Source organism: Falco cherrug, chromosome 10, assembly GCF_023634085.1.
Source record: "Falco cherrug isolate bFalChe1 chromosome 10, bFalChe1.pri, whole genome shotgun sequence".
NCBI classification, from domain to species: Eukaryota; Metazoa; Chordata; class Aves; order Falconiformes; family Falconidae; genus Falco; species Falco cherrug.
The window spans coordinates 1,099,918-1,113,519 of record NC_073706.1 but is presented as its reverse complement, the minus strand read 5'-3'; the positions used below and the strand labels follow the sequence as shown (position 1 = coordinate 1,113,519).

Sequence of the window (13,602 nt, the reverse complement as noted above, 5' to 3'; positions counted from 1 at the left end):
GTACTACATCAGTAAGTGTTCATGCAATGCTGCTATTCCTTCTCTGTGTAAGTTCTTGTGCCCTTCAGACTGCTGTGAGCTGCTCAAACAGGTTAAATGGCAGGTGACCAAACCCACGTGTGCACCAAGGGGACCCTGTGCCAGGCCACAGTCAGCTGCTTTGCCAATGGGGATGGCTATCTCCAGGGAGACTGATGGTGAGTGGGTCCCGAGTGGGGATGTGGGGTACAGCCCAGCTCCTGCCGCGGGACTGCCTGTTTGCACCATGCACACCTGACTGCATCCATGAGACTCAGAATCTTGCTGAAGTGAATTCCTGGCATCTGGGCAGGAGATGATGGAGCAAGGATGAGCTGGCAGACCTTGCAGCAACTGGGGAGAGGAGGCGATTCAGGCAGAAGTGCTGGGTGGCCCCTTGGGCTCAATTCTTCCATTTGTGCTAAGCACAGCCTCTTGTCTGGTGGTATTTTTGTTTTGTTTTTCAAACAGCCACTTCAGGATTTAAAAAGCATCACTTGAGAGTCTGCTGATCATTGCTGTGAGCTTTACAGACTTCTGAGAGACCTTCCATGTGCAATCCAGCAGGAACCTGTTAAACACATCACCCAGCTGTGGTGTGTGGTCACCCAGGGTTTACTTCATTAGCAGGAGTTCACTGGGGAGGGCTGTGCATGTTTGTTGTTGCTGGAAGTTCACGCTGCCCAAACGTGTTCATTTAATGGACTTATTTTCTTAACTAGACCAATAACCAGTGTGAGCTAACATGCCTTCTGGGGCTCTCATTCACTTTATTCCTCAGCAGAAGCAGGCAGGTCAAGAGCTCTCCTGCATCAGCAAGATGATGTTCCACCTTCCTTATTATCCACCATTCCCTGCAAAGATTCTTTTAAGCTCCCAAAGAAAATGTTAGCTTTGATTTGCATTTTTTCTCTCTCTCCCTTTGCTTCTTCCGTGACAAAACATTTATTGCTACTTCAAAAAACCACACAACTTCTCTTATTGTGTCAGGGGTCTTCGTCCAATTCCAATGTGACTTAACTCCCCCAGTCTTCTCAAGCTTCAGTACTGAAAGGAGATGGCAGGTTTTGTCTACCGCCCCCACCCCTTTTCTTCTCACGTCCCCACTCAGTAAAAGCATCTTCTGGTTGGCTTTACCAGTGCCACCAGGCCAGGTCTCTCAGAGCTGCTGGACCAGCCTGTGTACACAGAGCCATAGGTGTGTGGATGCACACAGTACCAGTCACTGAGCACTTGGGTGGGTTTGGGCACTTGAGTAACAGCTCTGCTCCTTCCTCTGGTTACTGCCAGTGCCTCTAAAAACCTTCTCTCTCTCTCTCTTGTCACCTGGTGGGTGATGGGAGGACTCAAGCCTGTGTTCTTTCTGCTCTTGCAGGGCAGGACAGGAGATGCTGAAGAGAGGCATGCCTGGGAGAGGGCTCAGGGTCTGCAGCCAGCCCTCAGTCCCCTGAACCCACACCGAACGTGCTGAGTGTGCGCCAGCGCAAATCAGGTGTAAAGTGCTCCATGGAGTAAGGAACAAGTAAGTCAGCAAAGACTGAGGCCTGGGATGTCCTGAAGATGTCTTGGTAATCAAAGCACTGTTGCAAGGCAATGAAATCAGTTTGTTGGGCATGTGAGCAGAGGCATCCAGCCTGCTGCTGGGGCAGGACCTGCACAGCCTTGGCTGTGGTGCCCATGTTGGAGGCTTGTTACTGCGAAATTAAGCCAGCAGCATCTATGCTCGTTCTGCAGTCAGTGGAGGTGAGGGCAGAGCCCAGGAGCAGGAACCTGCTCAGCTGCTGCCTGACAACTGCTGTTCATCAGTAGTCCTGTGTCTGTGCCCCGGGTTTCAAAGCTGTTTCTCCTCCTCTCCACCCCACTGATTTTCCTCTTTACTGTTTATCCTGGTCTCTCCTGATTCTGTTGTGAATTGATGGGAAAATGCAGTGGAGGAGAGCTTGGCATGCCTTTCCTGCCTCCCTGACCTGGTTGCTTCCCGAAGGAAGTGTGGCTGAGTGAGGCACCTGCCCTCGACTGACTGGACATCAGATAGGTAAGTGAAGTGCCTGGGGTGGTGGGGCTGGTCCTACAGTGACACAGCATGCAGTGGAAGAGCTCTTTGCCCTGGAAAACCAGCAGAATCAAAGGCAGGAATGGAGAATGTGCCTGAGCTGTTTTGCTGGTGATGAGGGCATCAATGCAATCTGGTGAGACGTGGCTCGTTGGAGGTGTGACGATGTGGAGATGCTGAGCAGGCTGCTGGTCAGGCGAGGCGTGTGGGGCTGAAGACCGGAGGGACCACGGGCTGGGATGAGAAGGTTCTGGAAGTATCCCACTCCCTCCCGTCTTTGGAGTCCCTGTGTGGTACCAGCAGCCTTGCTGGGTCTGAGAAAAGATGTAGTGGGATCTGCATGAGAGCACTGTGTTGGCTGAACTCCTGCAGGTACAGGGAGGAGAGAAGTGGTTTGCTTTGCAGCCCTTCCCCTTTGTGGATGGTGACCTGTGTCCCCGGGACATGAGTCAATAGCAGGTTTTGGGAGGTGGAAATTTGAATGCTTCCTTAGATTTGGCAGGAAAATGCTAGGAACACAGTTTTGGGAGACAATAGAATAAGGTGAGGGGTGCTGCAGGTAAGATGGATAGCTGATGGGGGGGAAGTGAGACAGGTTGTGTCTGGTGTGATGAGGAAGGAGAGCAAAATCTGACAGAGCTGGAGGGTTGGGGAAATGGGGCCCAGGTGGTGAGGAGCTCAGCCCCCAGGGCTGCGAGTGCTCCCTGGCCGCATGGCCGTGCAGGCAGGTCTCTGGCAGGGCCCCACCAGCGGGGCTTCCCTGGGGGTCCTCAGCGGGGTCAGGCCCAGGAGAAGATCATGGCAGGGATGAAGAGCATGGGTGCCCATGGGAGGTGCCACAGCGAGTGGCGCAGCCAGCCTGAGACAGTCCCTGCTTGACATGCATTGGAAATGTGCTAGTGGGAAGATGAGTGGATAGCAGGATCACCTCCGAAGGACAGCAGGGTGCAGGCTGGTTGGGAAGCTGTGCTGCTGCATGTGCAGCCCTGCCCAGAGCTGGGGCAGAGCTGCAGGGAGATTGCTCGGGCAGTGCCTGCATCTTGGTGCGCCCCTGAGCTGCCTGGCTGGAGCAACACGTGTGTGAGGAGCGACCTGCCCAAGGCTAGCACCGGGCACCTCGGTGTTACCTGAATGCTGCTATATACTGTGGAGGAGATGGATGCAAAAGCATCAGTCCTGCAGGCTAACGGCTGTGCTGGATCCATCCGAGGGTTGCGGTCTTCCATGGGGTGAGCACCTCCTGTTAGCACAGGGGGGGCATCGATGCTTCCCTATGCCCTTCTTTCAGTTGAATCACCCTTTTGCTGGGTAGCAAAGTCCCCCCAGGCAGTGCTCTGCCTGTCAGTAACCCATGCAGCTGATGTGCTGTGAAGGCTTCAGGAAATAATCCTTCTCTCTGTGTACTTCCAAACAAGGGAACCTACTGTAGAGGACAACAGAAGGAGCTTTTCTTTAAGGTCACCTTTCCTGGAGTGGTTCTGCTTTCCTTCTGATCCTGCCTGGGCAACGTCTGTCAGATTTTCTGTTTGCTTGCAGCAGAGGCAGGGCCTGAAGATGCTCACTGGGGCATTGAAGTGGCCCAAGCACTAAAAAGTACTGTCTGTCTGCAGCTGGCAGAGTTGTGCTGGTGTTTCACCCGGGGAAGCTGGGTGGCATGATCCCAGCTTGCCCAGTGAGAGTGTGGCAGAGCTGGGAGGAGACCCAAGGCTTCTTCAAACATCCTTCTTGGCTCCTCCAGCTTCTCTGCCACCGTACAGCCCAGCCAAGGCTTCGTCTGGCTGTTGGGGCAACACTGGTGCCCGGCTGTCTGCCACAGCCAGTACGATGGGTGACAGCGCCGAGATACAATGCACAGGCAGGGCGAGAGCACCCATGCGTGCTCGGCACTGTGGTGGCATTGGGGGCACAGATGGGAGCAGCTCGTGGCCAAGGGGTGAGGCTGGGTGGTCAAGCCCTGACCCCTCAGTGTCACGTCAGAGCCGGGAGGAGCTGCCAGCCCTGACTGCATGGTGTTTGTGCCTGCCTGGCACGGCAGCAGGAGCGGCAAGCGTCCCCTTCCCACGAGTAGCAGCCCCGGGTGCGGAGGAGTTGAGGAGCAGCTAATTGCTGTGCTCTGTAAGAAGAAATAAATAAAAAGGACTTCTGCAAAGAATATAATCTCCTGGGGAAGAAATTGCTGCTCTGCTCCACCCACACCATGCATGAGTGGCCCTCATGCACTGACTCATCCCTTCCTCCCCAGGCAGGGTGGGCAGGGCTCTCAGAGCCCGCTGCTGGGGGTGCTCCCCTGGCCTTTCCCCCTTCCCCTCTTACCCTTGTGCTGGGCTGCGGGCTGGGCAGCTGGGATGGCTGTCCTCCATGGGGCCTTCAAGGGACCCCAGTGCTTGGAGGATTTCAGCTCTGGGTGACTGTGGTCCTCCAGGAGCTCTCGGACTGCACATGGCGATGCAGTCCACGTGGCCCTGCCGGTGTTTGCCCCTGCTCAGTGCTGTCAGTCCTCCTGCCTCCTCAGCCAGCACGTCCTCGTAATCCCAGGGGACCTGATGGGTGTCAGTGTCCGTGCACCCGCTCTGCAGTGACAGAGCTGTGGGTGGTGATGGGATGATGTTTGGGGATGGTGAGGGTGTGCCTGTGTCTCAGGTACAACGGCCCCTGCTGAACACCCTCTCTGAGAAACTAGAGGGGGACGGGGAGAAGTGGGACCCAGGACAGCCTCCACAGAGCTGTGAGACCCCTCAGGGATGGGTTCTTCTCCTTCCCTACTGGATGTACTCATGGAGCTGGTGGAACAGGAGGGCCATTTCTGAAAGGCGGCTTGTCCACTATGGACTAAGCAGGTAGGTTCTTTTAGATGCCTCAGTCCCACACAAGTATCTCCTCTTTCCTCTTTGCATTTTTCGCTTCTTAATCATGTCTTGATATCCTTGGCTGCAGACACCTGCGTGAAACATCTGGAAACATGGTGCTGAGGTTGGAGACTGACTTGTGGCTTGTCTCAAAGTGTGGTGTTTGGCGCTGACTCGGAGATTCGGGTGAGTGGTGGGGGACAGGCTGTGGCTCTTGGCATGGTCCCTCCCTGCTCAGCACTGTCACGGCCCCTGAGAGGCTGGTGCTTGTCCTTGTGCTGCTCCTCAGCTGTGAAGTCCTTTCTGTCTGTGCCTCCATCCTTGCTGCAGGTCAAGCAAGGAGGGAGCTCCAGGGCCCTCATGTGGCATCCTGACCGCGTGAGGCAGGGTGGCCCCACGTGGTCAGGGGGCCAGTGGGGTGCCCCAGCAGTGGTTTGTTCTTCGTATGGCTTGTCCTGGTTCTGGTCCCTTGCAGGTGCCCCTCAGGGGCACAGTCACAGCAGTGGTGGGAAGGGGAAGGTGTGGAGCTCCCTTTGCTGCTCCCAGTGCTGGGCAAGCTCAGCAGCATGGCCCTGGTAGCTCTGGACAAGGCTTTGCAGTGGTGTGCGGGAGACGCAGCAGAGGAGCAGCACTCGGCAGCTTGCCCAGAGCTGCTAACTGCAGTATCTGTGTTCGTGACTTCAAAGTGAAGGCTCGAAGTGGCCAGCCCATACAGCCACCCGCACGTGTGCGTGGTGCGGTGCGGGGAACTGGAAAGCACGTGGCACATGACAGATGAGCGTTAGTGCTGCCGTGCTCACTGCAACGCGATTTGTCTGGCTTGTACTGAGCGAAGCGCTGAGCTGCAAGGAGCTACCTCCTGATGAGGACACAGCGTACCAGAAAATCAGGTGCATGGCTTGATAATAATACAATTTAGGCTCATACAAGCAGTAACAAGAGACAGGAGCAGAATTCAAGGAGCCAAGCACCTTGTGAGAAAAGAACTGAAGAGGGAGATGTGGGAAGGAGATAGGGAAGACTAGATCTAGGCTGCAATAGGATTGTTGCCTCTAGATTAGGACTACCGATCTATCCGTCCTGGGAAGAGGATGGATGGCCAGAAGGTGGCCCTTGGGCTGCGCTGTCACAGGTGCAGGAGGGTGACGGTGTTGTTTTGCCGCTCTTGACTGAAGTCTGCTCTCTGTTGGCAGGAAGGGGTCAGCTCCCCATGCCAGGCTGTTTGCATTTTTGCTTTGTTTTCTTAATAGACTTAAAACATTTCAACATGCAGCCACCGATTCTATGAGCAGGCTGCTGGTGCTCTGGGGGAGGCTGGCTAACAAAGCAGGAAGCATGACTAGGGGATCTTTATGCAAATGCAAAATATGCATAATTCACCAAGACATTAATATTAATGATCAACCTAGCCTAACCCCTTGTAAAACAGTCAGCATCAAAACTGCTCCTGCAGCTGTGTAGAGGTCTCATTTTTCCACTGGCAGCAGCGGGGCTTCCTTCCTGCTTCTGTCTTGCACTCACTTGGGTTCCCAGCTCCCCCCTCAGCACCGGGTGAAGCGATAAAAGGCAGCTTTTAACAGATCCTTGTGCTCTCCAGGGCCATGCAGGAGCTTGTCCTATACCCATGGAGCTCAGGGCAGCCTCAGGACTCCTTGCTCTACCTTTCCTTCCAGACACAGGATAGATTTTCAAAGTGGCGGCTCTGTGACTTAAGTTTGGGGGTTTTTTCCCCTTCAATTTGGGCCCAGCTTACCCTGATGCCTCTTTTTCCACCCTGTTGCTGTGTAGCGGTTGTATGTTACTTTAGAGTCACCGTTCAGATTGTCTCAGCTGGCATGATACGGTGTTTGAGTCGGTGCTGTGGCACTAAGAGTAGGTTGATGTCTCCTGTAATGAACCTCCGTTCCCGTGTTCAGCTCCATTCAGATTTTCATGGGTTGCTGAAAGCCCATTCCAAAGGGAATGGTTCCAAGAAAGCGGAGCCCAGGTCTGACCCCAGAGCCAGTGCGTGTGCCACCAAGGGGACAATACCCTTCTGGAAATTGCTTCCACTTGTGGTTACTCCTGGAAGCAAAAGCATCTGAGAACTACTCTAAGAGCATCTCCAGGGAGACAGGTCCACTGAATAGTCACAGCCTCGTGGGCTGACCTCCCTGCCTATGCCTGTTGAGCAGCATCCCGATGTTCTGGAAACATTCCCCTACTTCTGGCTCCCTTGTTCCTAGCGGGCTCCTGGGCAGCCTGGGTGAAAATGTCTCAAGTTGTGGCACCATCAAAGTTTAGGAGCAGTTGGCAGTGTGGATGGAGATGGATGGGAGAGAGGGATTGAGGGAGGGATAATGCACCAGCTTCTTTCCAGCCTGCCCTCACACCAAGAAGGCAGGAGGCCAGCCAAGACTAATGCTCAGATGCCTCTTCCAGTGTATTTACGTACCTGCATGTAAGCTGGTAGGAAGGCACGGACTGGGCTCTACAGTGTGTGAGGTTGGGTGTCAGCAGGTCCTTGTGCACAGAGGTGTGTTTTGCCTCTGTCAGCGGGATTGAACATGAAGCAGTCGTGTCCCCTCGGCACTACTGCTCTGACCTTCCCTGTCCTTTCCTCTCTGCAGATACCTTAACCTTTTTTTCTAGAAACTCTTGATTTGTTTAAACCTGAGTAAGCCTTCCAGTTTGGGGGTTGGAGTGCAGGAACTGCCTTCTTTAATGGCTGCACTCGAGCAATCTTTCCTCCCAGAAAATGGAAGACTGAATGGAGAGCATCAACCCATAATGCAGCCTTCCTTCCTTCTGCTAATGCTCCGTCACTGGTGAGGAGAGAAGCTCTCAGCTCCTGCCAACCAAGTAATGCACTATCATTAAAGCTCTGAAGCAGCAAAATGCTTAAGAATGTCTTCAGAGTGCTTTCCAGAGCCTGGAGTGAAATCTCACAGCTGCAGTGCAAGGCTGAGCCCCACCAGATGCTTAGAGGAGCCCAACTTCCCCAGCTCTGCACCCGCAGCCGGGATGCCTCCCCTCTGGGGCCCGGGCAGCCTCGGCCAAAGTCCAGCCCCCCCAGGGCTTCTGCTGCTCACAGGGGCAGGACATGTCCCCACAGGACCCTTGGGAAGCGCATGGGGAGGTCTCTGTGTTGCAGTCAGGTTTGTGTTTCCCTGGCAAAGCTGACCACATACTTGGGTTTCTCCATTTGTCTTGTGAAGTATTGAAGCAGGATGGGGGACACGTTTGGACTGTGATGGTCCAACCTGGTGATCTGGCAGAGAATTCTTACTGTTTGTTGAGAAAATAAGGATTGCCACATGCAGGATGCTTATGGGATGCATGGGTCCTGGTTCACATTTCTGGTGGTGGTTGAAACTGTTCAGATGTCAGGGACACAGCGCAGGTCTGACAGGCTGGCCCAGGACCTGGGGAGGCTGTGGCTGCTGGCAGCCTGGCAGGGTGTGCTGGGGTGCCAGGGGGGCTGCACGGATCCCTGGCTGAAGCAACTCAGGGAACCTGTCTCAGAGCCGTGGGTCTGCGCTCCAGCACCTCTGCTCTGCCCCTTTGGGCACAGCCCTGCTGCCCTTCTCCCTGCACCCCACAGCTCCCATTCCCCACATGTCCCTCACTGCCATGGAGCAGGGAAGGACAGGATGGGGAGCAGAGATGGGGTCAGCAGGGCACCCCCTTTGTAGCCACCTGCTGTGCCAGGAGGGGAGAGCGCGCTGCTGAGTGCAGAGGCATTGCCTTTGCCTCGTGGCTGTGTTGCATTGCTCATCTCTCCTCCTCCCTGCTGCTGCCCTCATTTGGCTGCTTTTTGTAGATGAAAAACAGCCTTTAAAATATAGGCCAAGGTCACCCTTCCCTCCCCACGCAGCAATCACAGCCCCGTGCGGTTGTGCCGTGGTGCTCGGTGACAGCCTTGCAGACATACTGCCTGCAGGTGCTGAGAGCTGCCCCACAGGGATGCAGTACCAGCAATGCCGTGTGTGCCCCCTGGGTGGGCTGGGCAGCAGCAAGGGTGCCAGTTGGTGTCCTGGCTCTAGTGCCACCTCGGCACCCAGGCAGGGCAGCACTGGGCTGGTGGCCAAAGGGCTGGAGCTGGCACCCACCTGTGCCACTGCTGCTCTGTAGCAGGCTGCTTCGCATTGCACGTCTCCTACACCCTCTCCTTCAGCTGTAGTGCCAGCTGTCCCTTCATGCCCTGCCAAAGTCATGCTGCTCACCTTGCAGGAGGGATGCCCAGTCCTGCCTGGGTGTCTCCAGAGCAGTGGAACTTGGGTGGTTGGATTTGCAGTGACTCCTGGCCCAGCACGAGCCACTGCAGGTGGAATTTTGTTCCCACAGAAGCGGGAAACATTCTTCTTGCTCACCACTGGGCTTGCTTGCTCCTGGCACTGCCAGCACTACTGACAGCTTTATTCCTCTGTGGTGTGAGCTGGTGGGGGAACTGACATGCCAGCAGCCCAGCGAGTGTCTGTAGAATTGATGCCTTGCAGGCCAGCATCCGATGGGCATGCTCAAGTGTTCTTGCAAGGTGCTAGAGTGGCATCCAAGGGTGCTGTCTGGAAGGGGTCATCCGTGTCAGGATGCCCGAGTCCATTTTATTGCAACTTTCTCTTCCTTTTGTTGCTGCTAGACACTGCCGTCTGAGCGCCTAAGCCCTCCGTGGTCCGCACCGTCACCACTCCAGCCCGACCGAGCCAAGGCAAAGTGCACAAATGAACTTCCTTGGGAGCAATCCAAGCCTGAAAGTCCTCTGCCCTCCTTCCAGGCATAAAGGTACCGAATATAAACAGGTTTGTTACTTCAAGGGGAAACAGGGGTCTATGGCAGAGCCTCCCAGCAGCAAATGCTGAGCAGCAGCAGCCCTTGATGAGAAGTTTCCCTGTGCCTGTCCCTGATGGCTTTCCAGGTGGGTGCCAGCACTCCCATTGTGCTTTTAGTTAATGGAGAAAGATAATCCTGATGTCCTAGCCAGCACTGTGTCTGTGCAGTGCCCAGGGCTGTCCAAGCTGCTGATGACTGTTCTGTTTCTTTGTGCTGCTGTGTGCTGCCAGGATCTAGCTCTCTGGCTGGAGTTCCTGGTGTCCCCAGGAGAGGACAAGCTGCTGCCCCAGGCCTGGGCACCATCCTACTCTCAGGGGTGCCACAGTGTGCAGGTGGGGCAGAGCCAGAGGTGGAGGGACAGGAGGCCAAGGGCAGCGCTGGCCTGGGCGCTGAGCACACTGCTCCACTGAGGTGCTGGCTGGGTGCCTCCTACCTGCAGCCCTTCCATTGCAATCTCTTGGCAAAGATGCAGTTTACCGAAGGGAAGAGGCAGGTGGTCAACCCCAAATAACCAGGTGGTGCTGGGCCTCTGAATGTAGGACAGGGTGGACCTGTGGCTCCCAGTGGTCTTGACTAGTGTCTGAAGGCTCCTTTCAGGTCTCTGGAGTAGAAGTGCCAGGCTCGAACTGATGCTGCCAGCTCCTGCCCCAGGAGAGGATGCAAAGGACCACAAGAGCCATGTGGGTCCACAGTCCTGCCTGTGGGTGCTGTGCTGGAGGCGTGCTGGTGCTGCTGCCAGGGCGAGCTTGGCCCCCTGGACTCCAGGAACTACTCGTGTCACAGTGTCACAGCAGACAATGGTTTTGCTGTCTGGGCTGAGATTATTTCCCATCTGATTTCTGAGGGACAGAGCTGCCAGTGCAGCAGACTCTTGTGCGGTGCCCTGCACATCCTAGAGCTCGGGGAGGTGGGGAAGTCGCTCCAGCCCTGCGGCTGCTGGGGGAGCAGCCTGCATGCGCTGACGGCAATGCGCACCTCTGGGCAGCGACCTTCCTGCACACGCACATCGGGTTTGCTGTAACAAAAGCACCGGCTCTGCACACACAGTGTGTGTGTCCCCATCGTGGGCCGGGGCCTCTGAGTGGTACCAAGTGAAGCAGTGGTTGATCATTCTTCAGCAGGGACCTCCTATGCATGTCTCTAGCTGAGACTGGAAGAGACGCCCTTTGAGAAGAGTCTGTCTGGGAGATAATGGAAAAGTCCCCGGCATGACTGCCCTTGACAAAGAGGTGTCTCTCTGGTTCATTGCCTTGTGTGTTTCTCAAGGATGCCTTTTGGTACTGCGGCCCAGAGGCATTCACTATTTATGTTTTTCAAAGCCAAGAACTCTGGATTCAGGATTTATAACTCCATTAGGATATTTCATTTATTCGCTTACTATATTATAGTGAGGAGTGACAGGCATCCTTCCACCTTTCCTCTAAGGAGATAAGCCCACTAGAATGTGTGCCCGTGATTAACTGCTGGTCTCTTTGCTCCCTTGACAGTGCACAAAGCTGACTCCTGTTCATTTGTGTCCTGGTGGGTACTGACAAGTGATGCAGTGGTCCTGGGTTTGTCCCCCGGCTTGGGCTGTGATTCCAGCCATGGAAGGGAAATTATTGCCTTGACCCTTCCTCAACATCCTGCTATCTGGCTTGATCCATCTGAATTCGAAAATAACAAGCTTGGTGTCATAAGAGAGCCCTGGGTGAGATTTGTTATCCCAGTGGCTTCCAGTCTCCTGAGCATGCAAGGTCTGAGATCCCATTTGGCTCTTAGATCTCAGACTGGTGCCTCTCAGATCTCAAACTTGTGGTGCCAGAAAGGCTTGTCTCCTTAGATCCTGTCAAACTGGGAGTCTTCCATGCGTTAGTCAAAAAAGCAGTCCAGCCCTTCAGACTAATGTTCTGGGGTAGTCTCCAGAAGCACTATGGATCTGCTAGGAACAACCTTTGGGTCCTTATGGAGCATTTACATATGGATAGTACTTGACACGGAGTTGATGTGAGCTGGCTCTCTTAATGGTGTAAGCCCCTCTTAAAGACTTAGGTGGTTTGTTGATGTGTTTGGCTCCAGGCTGGGCTAGGTGGGCTTACAGCACAGAACTGCAGGCAAGGCTCAGACGGGGGTCCTGCCATGGCTGTGCTGGAAGCTCTACCCAGGCAGTCCCAAGGGTGCTGAACAAATCTGTAGGAGCGGTTCAATCGTTTGGTCTTTCAGGCACGCACTGACAGAGGCTGTTGCAAGATTGTGCTGGGTCATGTCCTGGCCAGTTACGTTGGCCTTACCCACATCTGCTCAGACCAGCTACCTCAGGATGTTTTCTCTGAGTAAGAGCATTTTTCTGGCTGAACTGTCGAACCCAGACTACCTTGGTTCAGAATGAAGGCAAATGGTATTCAGTTTTAATACCTAGAAAGTATATTTTGATCATGCTGACTCCTTTACACAAAATACAAGTGCATGATGTTTTCTCTGCTGCCGTGTAAGCACAAAGGCCACGTGGCTCACAACAGCATGTTCTTCTTGCTGACAAGTCAAGTGAAGAAGACATAGTGGGGACAAGCTCTTCCACACTCCCTTCACCAGGGAATCTGCAAAAGAACTCCACTGTGAAGATCAGGCACCACCAGCCTTTATTAAACATCATTAAACTTGTCCCAGCAGACTGGAAACATGAACATTTCATGTGGCTTTTAGTAAGGCTGGGCAGAGCTTTTTAAACATCTACGTCTTGAGAAAGATGCAGAAAGAGATCAGTGTCAGATGGGCGATCGGGAAGAAGTATTCCAGAAACTACACCAGGACGGGAGGTGACCTGTAGTGAGCCTCCGACGGCTCTGTCAAAACCCCGCTTATTTTTTAAGCATCTTCTTGATTTTGAGGCAGAGATTATAGGAAGTAGCTGCTTGTTGCAGAAGATCTTAGAAACTCTGACCCAAAATGACCCTTTTATTCCTGTACCTGTGAGAGCAGGGAATGAATGTCAAGAGTTTAGAGGAGACTGGCTGTCCTGGTCCCACTGCTGCCTGCTGCAGCTTGGGTGCTGTGGGCAGCATCAGAGAAGCTGGTCCCTCTGCACCAGTCCATCAGTAACTGTCAGTTCAGTGAAACTGGAAAGGCTAAAACTTGCAGCAGAATGTTCTTGTCACACAGGCCAGCCATGGTCTGTAAGCCTTGCTCCTGTAAGAGGTCAAGAGCTGAGAGGGTGAAGGATTTGTCCAAACTCTGCTTCTGGTTTCACAGCTTCCACTGGCACTGCCAGCCCTACGTTCTTTCTTGAAGAAAGCCAGAAGCTGCCGTTCCTCAAAACCTTGTGCAAAATACCTGAATACAGGGATGTTCTCAGTACTCCTTGTGTAGGAAGGCTTTACATCCGGAAAGCCTGGCCGACAGTCAAGTGATGCAATGCTGTATGACAACAGGACCACCACGGTACAAGCAAGGACATGGTGAACTAAACCCAGTGTAGCCATGGGCGAGCTGGCTGGGCTTACCTACAGCCTGGGAGGAGAGCAGACCAGCACGGGGCGGACACAGGTAGGGAAACCTGGCACAGGCTGCATCCAGGACCACCCTGGTCCTGACAGCTTGGAGGAAGGCAGCTCTGCAGCTGCTCCCTCTCGATACCACTTCCAGCTCTCCAAGGCCTCCCTAATTGTGTGAGGGCACGCTGGTTTGACATTTGCCATGGTCGTGCTGGTCCTGAGCCCCCTGGCAAGTCTGTGGCGTCAGTTCCCCCACACCAGTTGCACCATGCTTTTTGCCCTGTTTGCTGCCAGAGCTGTGACATGCTGGGCTCTCTCCCAGGACTTGGTGGGGGGGTGGGGGGTGGGGAAGTGGAAAGAGGCATCTGGAGAACTGGCCCCCAGTGGTCTGTGGCAAGTGGCCCAT

The 13,602-nt window shown here is 54.4% G+C and overlaps 1 long non-coding RNA gene across 1 annotated transcript; it reads left to right on the top strand.

Annotated features, from left to right (window-relative positions):
* The first annotated feature begins 1,264 nt into the window (after positions 1-1,264).
* LOC114014714 (uncharacterized) lies at positions 1,265-12,090 on the top strand. Its single transcript, XR_008734316.1, has 3 exons — positions 1,265-1,540; positions 1,948-2,053; positions 9,536-12,090. It is a non-coding gene; the product is annotated as an uncharacterized LOC114014714 (long non-coding RNA).
* The last annotated feature ends 1,512 nt before the right edge of the window (positions 12,091-13,602 follow it).